Genomic DNA, 10,106 nt, shown 5'->3' on the forward strand with positions numbered 1-10,106 from the left:
CTTCCTCCTCCATCTTCTTATTTTCACCACTACAGATCAAACCCTGGGCCCTTCCTTATAGCAGTGAGCCCTCTACCACTGAGCTCTATCTCAGGCTGAGCCAGTACACTTTGGGATCTTCTGGTTGGGAAGATGGCACCATGGGTCACAGGAAGGTCCCACAGTTGCAGGCATCGATTGGCCTTGTTCTCAGCTTGTTTTCCAGTAATCCCTGCTTAACTCAGGTCAAGGAGGCTCTTTCCCCATCGATGGCAGACCATATAATGGCATGCGGAGGGTGAAGCCAACTGACAGGGCACACAGGAGCTGCAGGAGCATTTCCAGGGAGCAGTTCACAGCGTTCCTGTCCCAGCTGTTGAAAGGGAGTGGTGAGATGAAGGGCCTTATGGTTAAGAAAATAATCTCAGCTGTGGAGGGTCCTACAAAGACTAGAGACGTCCAGAAGTTCACAGAGGACCTGGTGGCCCCTGTGGTACATGTGCTGACTCACCAGCATGAGCTTCGAGCCTGACCTGCAGGAAATCCACGGTTCCCCCCACCCCCAAGGGCCTTATGGTTAAGAAAATAATCTCAGCTGTGCAGGTGATGGCTGCACAGCTGCTCTCAGAGATGAAGTTTCAAGATGCCCACCAGTTTCTGGGCCTTCAGTGTTTGGACCAGATCTGCGACCAAGCCATGATGGAGGAGTGGGTGTTCCATGTCCCTTGGGTGGGTGTGTTTCTGAGTGTGGTCATCCACAAGTGCCTATGCCTCCTGGGCCCATCCTTTGACCATTTCACACTGGTCCCCGAGTGCCACATGGACCAAGGAAGGCCATTTGAGAGCATTCCAGATGTGCTGTCTGTCATCTACCTCAGCTCCCACCTGGCAGTGGAGCATCGGCAACTCTGGTGCCTGCTGTTTTCCACACAGTTCCATGGGCAGAGCTTCTCCCAGCTATGCTGCCTCGTCACGAACCAGGGGCCCAGCCTGATTGTCCTTAAGGACAGGAATGGCTACGTCTTTGGTGGCTTTGCTTCCTGCTCTTGGGAAGTTAAGCCTCAGTTCCAAGGGGACAACAAATGTTTCCTGTTCTCCATTGCCCCCCAGAATGGCCACACATCTGCACACGGCTACAATAACCACTTCATGTACTTAAATTATAGACAGCAGTCCATACCCAATGGACTGGGCATGGGTGGACAGCACCATTACTTTGGGCTTTGGGTGGTTGCCGACTTTGGGAAAGGACACAGCAAGCCCAAGCCTGCATGCACCACCTACAACAGCACACAACTGTCTGCCCAGGAGGACTTCTTGTTTGATAATATGGAGGTGTGGGGACTTGGAGATATATATTTCTTAGAGATATATCAGGACAAGAACAGGAAGAGCATCCTAGACTCAAATCCTGACGTCCATAGCCTGTTGGAGATCAGTAGATGGATTTGACACAGTGAGGGTCTGCAGGAAGTTCCCAAGGATGAGGATTGACGCTCCTGGACAGAGAGCTTCCTGGAGCAGGGGTGAGTACTCCCCCAGGGATGCGGGGCAGACAAGCATCCAGACTCCTCACTGCTAGGTGAGCAGAGAGAGTACCTCTTACCCCTCTGTCCTTACTCTTGCTTAGTCTTAACACAGAGCACATGGTTGCACACAGGCCAGCACAGACATAGTTAATTAAAACACAGCCATGCCAAGAAACATATCCTCTGAAGCCATAATTGATGTATGTTGCCTCCCAGGGACCCTGAGCTCAGGTTAGAACCTTGGCCTTAAACTTTGTTTGTCTTTGGTCTTTTGTCCATGGCATCCAAAGGCAAAAAGACTTGGGAAAAAAATGAAATCATTCTTTACAAGAAACAATAAAGAACAGATATATTAAATGTATGCAGTGGAGTTATGGGTAGAATCTATGACTAACTGATAGAGGCTGTATTAGTCTCTCTTCCTATGATAAAATAGCCTAATAAAAGTAGGTTTGGGGGAAGGAAAGGGTTAATTTTGGCTCACAGTTTCAGGGTATAGTTCATCATGGTGGGGAAGCCATGGCAACAAGAGTTGGAAGCAGCTGGTCGAATTGTTTGTATCCAAAGTTAGGAAGCAGAGAGATGAATGCTGGCGCTCAGCTCACTTTTTCCTTTCATACATTCCAGGATCAAGCCCAGGGAATGGTGCCACTCACAGTGGGTGGGTACTCTTACCTCAATTAACCTAATCAAGATAATTCCTCACAGGCATGCCCAATATCTCCCAAAAGATTTTAGGTCTCATTAGGTTGACAGTTGAAATTAACCATCATGAAAAATGAGGTTAGTAATTTTTTGTTTGCTGGCTTGTTATTGTGACCCGGTGGCTCACTGAGAGCCTAAACTGACCAGAGTGTGAAGATGAACAAAGACCCAAGACATCAGGTGAACTTGGTCGGAAGACAATGCCCAACAGAGGCTGACACATACAGGAATAAAGACCAGAACCAGTCTTCCTGTGTCCTTTGTAGAGCCTATTGCTCCCTACTCTCCTGCTTACTCACATGCTATCTGAAGACAGAGGATGACACACAAAAACCACAGTCCCTGCTGGGGTATCCCAGCGAGGTGAGAAATGGAGCAACTTCTGTTCTTTTCTCAGCTGAACCTGGGGTGGACTGGATTCCCCCAGAAACCCCAGCCTGCTCCTGCAGTCTCTCTGTCATTCTATGTCTTGTCTTTTATTCCAGGACTGTCCGGGGACTGGTATTTGTCCTGATTTGCAGACGTTCTCAGCTCACAGCTGTCAAAAAGGATCAATATTTTGACTGCAGACAGTCCCAGAGCACAGACTGTTGACTTGGCTTGACAATCTAGATTCCCAGGCCCGGCTACACGGGTAGTAATCATTCAGTCAGATCAGGAGCCACACAGGGTGGTAAAGTTTTTCTGGATCAAGGCAACCTTCTGACATGGGATCTGAAATTTCTCTTCTTCACTTACTTCCTGGGGCCCCTGGGTTTTTCATGCTCAGGATCACACACTCCTATGAAGGAGGTCACCTCCCGCAGATATCTTATCCCTCTATTTGCCTTTACATGCAGTGTTATATAAAAATGCTAAACCTAGCACTGTCCACCTCCCAGGGCATCTGGTGCTTCCAGGTCCCTGTACCAGTTAGGCTTCATGCCATGCAGTCTGCACAGTTACACTTCAGGACTCTGTTATCACAGTGAGACCAGCATCATGGAATCTTGAGTACCCTTAACAGCTCTGATCCTACCCACACAAGGAAGACCTACAGAGAGCAATGCCTACAACAGAAGGCCCCTTAGACATGCTAAAGTTGCACCGTATGCTATTTCTGCTTGCTTGTGTGAGAACTGACTCTGTCTTGGGTGACACATCACATCTGTGATGCTTGTTCTGGCTGCTGAAGATGCAGGATCAGCCTTTATTATTTCTAACAGTTTGTGCTGAAATTTTTACTATCACAAGTCTCAGTGACCTATATTATTTTGACCCAGAGGGGGGAGCATTTCCCTTGGATGCCCATGATTAGGGCAAACACAAACCTTCATTTGCATGAAATGCTTTTTGTTGTTGATCCAAACACAGACCCTCATTTGCATGAGAAATTTGCTATGATTGGCCCCCATACTCCTCTGGCTACACAGGCCCCTGGTCAGTTGGGACAATCTCCCATGCTGCCTCTCCTTGTGCTGTAGCATTAGGACTCCAAAATGTTTCTCTCAAGATGTCTTTTCTGGCCTATTTTTGGTACAGTTGGCCACACTAGCAACATGAAGAAGGAAAGAGCAGAGCAGCAGCCATTGGGACAGAGGCAGAGGAGTGTCCTCAGCAGTTACAAGAGCAGCCTGCATGCCAAGCCACCAAAGCAGCAGAACAGCTGGTTGCTTAACAGCTGAAAAAGCAGACTCCCGAGTCCAGCTGTAAAAGCAGCAGAGCCACTAACCACGTTGATAGCTGCAAGGGAAGCGGGAAAACAGGCCAGATGCTCAACTAACTACCTCAGAGGCAGCAGCAACAGCAACTAAGAGTCAGCTGAACTACTTGAGGGAGCTGCCAGGACAGGAACAGGAGAGATGGGTGGAGGTACAGAGAAGGTGAGAGAAGGAAGCCTAAGGCTGGAGAAGGACAGGGAGCTATAAAGCACCAGAGAAGTGAAACTGGAGGCTTTGGTCCCAGGAAGAGTTCCAGCGAGACGTCAAGTCTTTAAGGTCAAAGGTCTCAGACATCCTAGACCTAAGAGCTGTAACGCTACCTATCATCAAGGCCTAGATCCACTCAAGAGCTATAATACTAGCAGCTAATGGCCCCAGGACTCTATGCCCCCCCAGACACTGTATCACTGAAGGGCTGAGGAGTCCCACTAACCCTGCCACCCTGAAGCTGTAAGTAGATTGTAACTCTGTGGAGTACCACTTATTCTATATTCACCTGTCTGCTGATGCTGCTTACTGCTGCCAAACAGCAAGAGCTGAGGTAGCTGATAAAGAACAGCCCTTGAGAGTTTCTCCTCTGCCTGAAAACTCTACCCACATAGGAGACAAGGACCTCAGCAGTGGCTTGGAAGCAGGACTGCCCTCTGTCCTCCAGGGCTGGATTTATTGGGAAGACTAAAGCTTAGGGGACTTTCCAAGCCCTCTTGATGCCTGGGTGAAGGCTATATATATGTGTTCCTCATGTGGGCTTTGGAAAGATTTGCTGAGGAAGGATTACTGTCCACTTGCCTAAAGAGAATCACATCAGCTTCTGGCACCGCTAGGCATGGTGCCCCTCTGCTTTGGCAAACAGCCTGTTGCTCATTTTAGTCTTCAAGACCTCATGCTTCTGCATCACACTTTACTGTGTCTCCATTGGTCAGTGACAGAACAGAATGAGCAGAACGGAGTTGAAGAAGAGGAAGAGAATCCACACAGGATTTTTTTTCCTGACAAGAAGTAATGGACATTCCGTGGGGGAGGTTGGCAGACACAATTTACAAGCTGTCTGCCCAATGCTTTCTCAGTGGTCGGCATAGGACGCAGAGACCCTGAAGCACAGCTCCTGAGGAGAAGAAATAATGACACCGATGCTGAACTCCCTCCTGGCCTCCTTCATGTGTGGCGTGTGTCTTGTGGAAACGTTGGCCCTTAAATATGCAACAGCGGAACTCTAAGATATGGAACATGACAAATGATGTCCCCTGGCTCCAGCTGAGTATAGTCCACAGAGATACGGTGCGAGGCCCGGACTGTGACAATCTGCAAGCCCAGCAGATGTCTGGAGCTTTGAAAGGAAAATGATTACCTCCATCAATTTTCCTTTTAAGGAACCTTTCAAAAATGGTTTTCTCAAAAAGTGCATTAGGGCTTTTCAATAAAAAAAAGAAAGAAATGCTTTCTTGCAGTTCTCAGAGCAGTTGGGATGGAGGGGCGGAGCCCTGGGGATGCCCAGTTTTCTCAGGCAGGGGAAACAATGATGCTGTGTTCCAAGTCCAGCTGCAGGACTGGCCCCAGAGCTGGTCCCTCTTAAGGGAGTGTCTCACTTAACCCCTTCCTGTCAGTGTTCCTGCCTTAAATGAGAGTGACTGTGTCTTCCTATAAACTCAACTATAACATCTCTGAGAAGCATTAAGAGCCATGGGGCTGGGAAGATGGGTCAGTGGTTAAGTACATTTGCTGCTCTTGCAAACGGCCTGAGCTTGGTTTTCGATACCTACCTTGGGCAGATCACAACTATTATCCCAGCTTCAGGGGACCCAATAACCACTTGTGACCTCAAACAGCGTTCTGTTCACACTCACAAACTGCATCTATACACATACATATACATACCATATTTAAAAATAAAACTAAAACTTAAAAACATGTTAATAATCATGCAGTGTTGAAGTTTGGGAAGATGGCTCGGTGAGAAAGAGTGGTTTCTGGGAAGGCATGAGGATTTGAATTTAGATCCCAGCACTGATGTAAAAAGTCAGTCATGGCCTCCACATGGCTTTAACACCAACATTAGGGCAAGGGAGTACTGGGCAGAGACAGGAGAATGACCAGGCCTAACTGGCTACCGGTCTAGCTCAAGAGTCAGTGACAGACCTGCCTGTGTCAAAGGAATAAAGCAAAGAGTGATGGAGCAGGACATGGGACATTGTCCTCTGTCATCTAGATGTACACACACGCAAAGTGCACACACCAGAACGTGCACCAGTGCATGCAACAGGGGGTCAGGGAGGAAGGGGGGGAGGCAGGAGAGAGAGAGTGTGTGTGTCCTAGAGAAACATTGTAAGTAGTGTTTTCATGTTCTGTTGTGCTAACGATGGCTGTAACCTAAGCTAGTGAGGCTAAAACTGGCATTTTCTGGATAAATTCCCTCTGGGGATATGGTGATTCCTGTACAGTCAGCCTGGGCTTCTTCTGACAGTACCCCACTCCAATGTGTGCATCCCAGTCATCTTTCTCTCCTCTCAAACCCTTTGCTGGATCAGGTGAGCTTCCCACTGCCCATATTTCACCTGCGTCTTAATAATAGAGCTGTGCTCGCTGGATTCATTGCTTTGCTCGGCGATGCCTGACTGAGCACACACCACCTGACAGGCCACCTGCAGACTCAGCTCTTTCCTAAAGTGGCTCAGAGGCATGTGGGGAAGCCGGCCATGCAAACTCGAGACAGTAGGATTACCATGGTTCCAGGGTGTTCTCAAATTCAGTTGACTCACTCATGCAAACGTTGAAGGTATTTGGGGGTGGGCCTCTGGGAAAACACAAGGTTAGACAAGGTCACTATGGAGGGTTCCTATGTGACAGAACTGGTGGTTTTAAAAAAGGAAAGCCAGGATGAGAGATTGTAGGTGTGCCCTCTTGTAGGTGGTACCTCTGAGATGTCATGAAGTTCTTGACAGATGCTGGCTCCGTGATCTTGGACTTCCCAGACTCCAGGTCTGAAAACAATAAGCTTGTTTATAAATATAGTATGTAAACAAAGGAAAAGGAGTCTGTGACAACCATGAGGTAACTCCTGAGACAGATGGGACAGATCTCACAGCTGCTGTGACCTGAGTCTCAACTGTCCACTTGACTGGATTTGGAATCACCTAGAAGACACACCTCAGAGGGGGTGTCCATAAGGGTGTTTTCAGAGAGGCTGAACTCAGGAGGGAAGACCTTCCCTAAGTGTGGGTGGTTTGATTCCACAGGCTTCAGCACAGATAGGAAGGAAGGAAGGAAGGAAGGAAGGAAGGGAGGGAGGGAGGGAGGGAGGGAGGGAGGGAGGGAGGGAGGGAGGGAGGGAGGAAAAGAAGCAAGCTAGTAAGCCTAAGGTTGGGGAGATGACTGAGTTAGTAGAGTGCCCTCTGTGCAATCATAATACTGTTCGGATCCTGTTTTCAGTTTTTAAAACAAAAGCAAAAGCCCACTGGGTGTGCTCATGCACACGGAAACTCTAGGTGAATAGAAGTAAGCACAGAAGCAAGCAGATCTTCAGAGCTCACTGACCAGTCAATCAAAGAGTGCCGAGTCTTGCAAGAGACCCTGCCTCACTCAAAAGATAAGGTAGAGGGTAAAAGATAAAGGACTTGACATTGGCACCTCTCCCTCTCCCTCTCCCTCTCCCTCTCCCTCTCCCTCTCCCTCTCCCTCTCCCTCTCCCTCTCCCTCTCCCTCTCCCTCTCCGTCTCCCTCTCCTTCCTTCTCCTCCCTCTCCCCTCCCTTCTCCCTCTTCCTCTTCCTCTCCCTCCCCCCTTCTGTCTTGTGCATGCACAAATGCACACACCCACACAGCTTGCAGCTTGACGAACACTAGCAATCAAACATCCATCTCTTTCTGCTTCCTGGTTGCAGACACCACGTGGCAATCTCTCACACTTCTTTCTCCCCGCCTTCCCGATCACGACAGACTGCACCCTCAAAACTCCAGCCCCAAACACAAGCACCCTTCCTTCCTTAGTGTATTTTTTAGGCATTTGTCACCACAAGAAGAAAAGTAACCAATGCAACTAGAATTCATCATCTTGCCTCTCTCCCTTCAGTGCTTCAAGAGCATTCCTGTCACCAAGGCGGCCAGGCCTTGCTGTGCCTGGTTAAGAAATGATTCTGAAAATCGTCATCCATAACAAATAGGTCATCATGGGAAAACATTCTGACCCTAGTGTAAGCATTAATGTAAGGAGGTGGTGATCCAAGGGCCTCTAGTCCTCCCTCAAAGGGACAGGAAGGGACAAGGCGCAGTTGAAAATGGAAATAAAGGCAGAAGTTATAGTTTAACTAGACTTTGAAAGGTGGTTGGAAAATGACAGGGTTTTTGTCTTTGCTTTTTTAATTTGTGCATGGACGTTTTAATTTTGTAAGGTTGACTCTTAGTTGTGTTACACGACTTGGCAGGCACTGGGTATGATGCAGACTTACTTAGAGTAATATGCATCTTCAGGACCATAAGTCCTCGTCTGCTGAAGCAGGGTATCCTATCTAACTTCAGCTTCTGACTTGGCACAGCAAGTGTCACCTGAAAAAGGAGTCTCAGATGAAAGATTGCCCAGATCATGTTGGCCTGTGGCCTCATTGGTGAAGGGCTGCCTTGACTGATGTCAACCCCTGGCCCTGGACCGAATAAGAAAGTGAGCCTAGCACTGGCCATAGAGTGACCTCTAAGTAGCATTTCTCAATGGTTTATTTCAGGTTCTTGCTTGAGTTACTGCCCTGACTCCCTTAGCGATGCACTGTGACCTGCAAGAAGAAAGAAAACCTTTCTTTCCCAGTTACTTTGATAGTAGTGTTTTATCACAGCAACAGAAGCACACTAGGACATAATGAGACTGGACCATCAAGAGTCACCGCAGTGGATACTTTTAGAAACAACGCAATTGTAAAAATCCAAGTCATGAGTTCTTCATAAGAAAGGAAAAAAATTACAGCAATATGGTAATCAGAGTTCTGTTGCCGTGACAAAATACTTAAGATGAACAGCTTAAGGTAAAGGGCTTCTTTTGGCTCTTAGTCTTGAGTTCAGATCGCTTTTGAATTTGGTTCCCTTTTTCCAGCATTTCCGGTCTTGTGCTGAGGAAGAGCATCATGGTAGAAGGGAAGGGCGATGCCAGGCTGCTTGCTTCACAACAGTCAGGAAGCAGAAAGAGATAGCCAGGCCAAGAGTTCAGGCTTAAAGTAGGCTCTTCACAGACACACCCCAGAAGCCTCTTCCTGCAGCAGATCCCACTGTCAAAGTTCCTCCACATCTCAATAGGCCCCATAAGCCTAGCAATCCATCAGTAGATAAGTCTATTGATGAAGTCTCAGCCTTCATGAGCCAACCAACTTCCAAAGCTCTGCTCACTGTTGTACTGGGGACAGAGCCTTCTGCACTTGGGGGACAGAAAGACATTTAATATCCAATTTGTAACAGTACAATATTGTTTGAGCAACATGTTATAAAAAGAAAACAGAAAGCCATACAAAGGCTGTACTAGATACCTCTTTCTTCCCTGATCTGCTCACATTAGGAACTTGAGCCCTGAATCTATTTGCCAAGTAGAGCCCTCACCCTGCCCTAATATCTGGGTTGAAACACTGCCTCTTGCTGCCTAGCACTGTGAGTCACGTACATGACTCCCCTGAGCCCCTTCATCCTCCCAAGAAAACTAGAAATAATGCTGTCTAGTTTCTGAGCTGCTGAGGGAATTCATTGCGATGGTGTGTGCTTAGCCCAATGGCGCTTGCTAAGTGCTCAATAAAAAGTAGACAGTATTATTGATTAATACTCCCAGAAGGAGTCATTTAGACACAAACCTTTACCAAGATCACACACACACAAAAATGGTATAACCAGAGGGTACACATTTAAACATGTCACCTAAACATCTTGTCTTAAGACAAATGATAAATTCTTAAGCGAGGAAAATCTCTTGTCCTTAATACAAACTACAAAATAATCTCTCTCTCTCTCTCTCTCTCTCTCTCTCTCTCTCTCTCTCTCTCTCTCTCTCTCTCTCTCCCTCTCTCTCTCTCTCTCTCTCTCTCTCTCTCTCTCTCTCTCTCTCTCTTATGTGTCTGTGTGGGTCTTACTTGATATTCTCAATCAAGCACAGTTTTTCCTCACATACATTCTTACAGCTTTGGAAACCTCAGTTCCTATATGGAAACCCAAGAAAACACAACATCCTGCAGG

General features: G+C 47.5%; 1 pseudogene; it reads left to right on the forward strand.

Moving 5' to 3' along the window:
- Positions 1 to 140: 140 nt before the first annotated feature.
- Positions 141 to 1,473, forward strand: Gm4753 (annotated as a pseudogene).
- The last annotated feature ends 8,633 nt before the right edge of the window (positions 1,474 to 10,106 follow it).

The sequence above is a fragment of the Mus musculus genome, chromosome 1 (assembly GCF_000001635.26).
Source record: "Mus musculus strain C57BL/6J chromosome 1, GRCm38.p6 C57BL/6J".
NCBI lineage: Eukaryota > Metazoa > Chordata > Mammalia > Rodentia > Muridae > Mus > Mus musculus.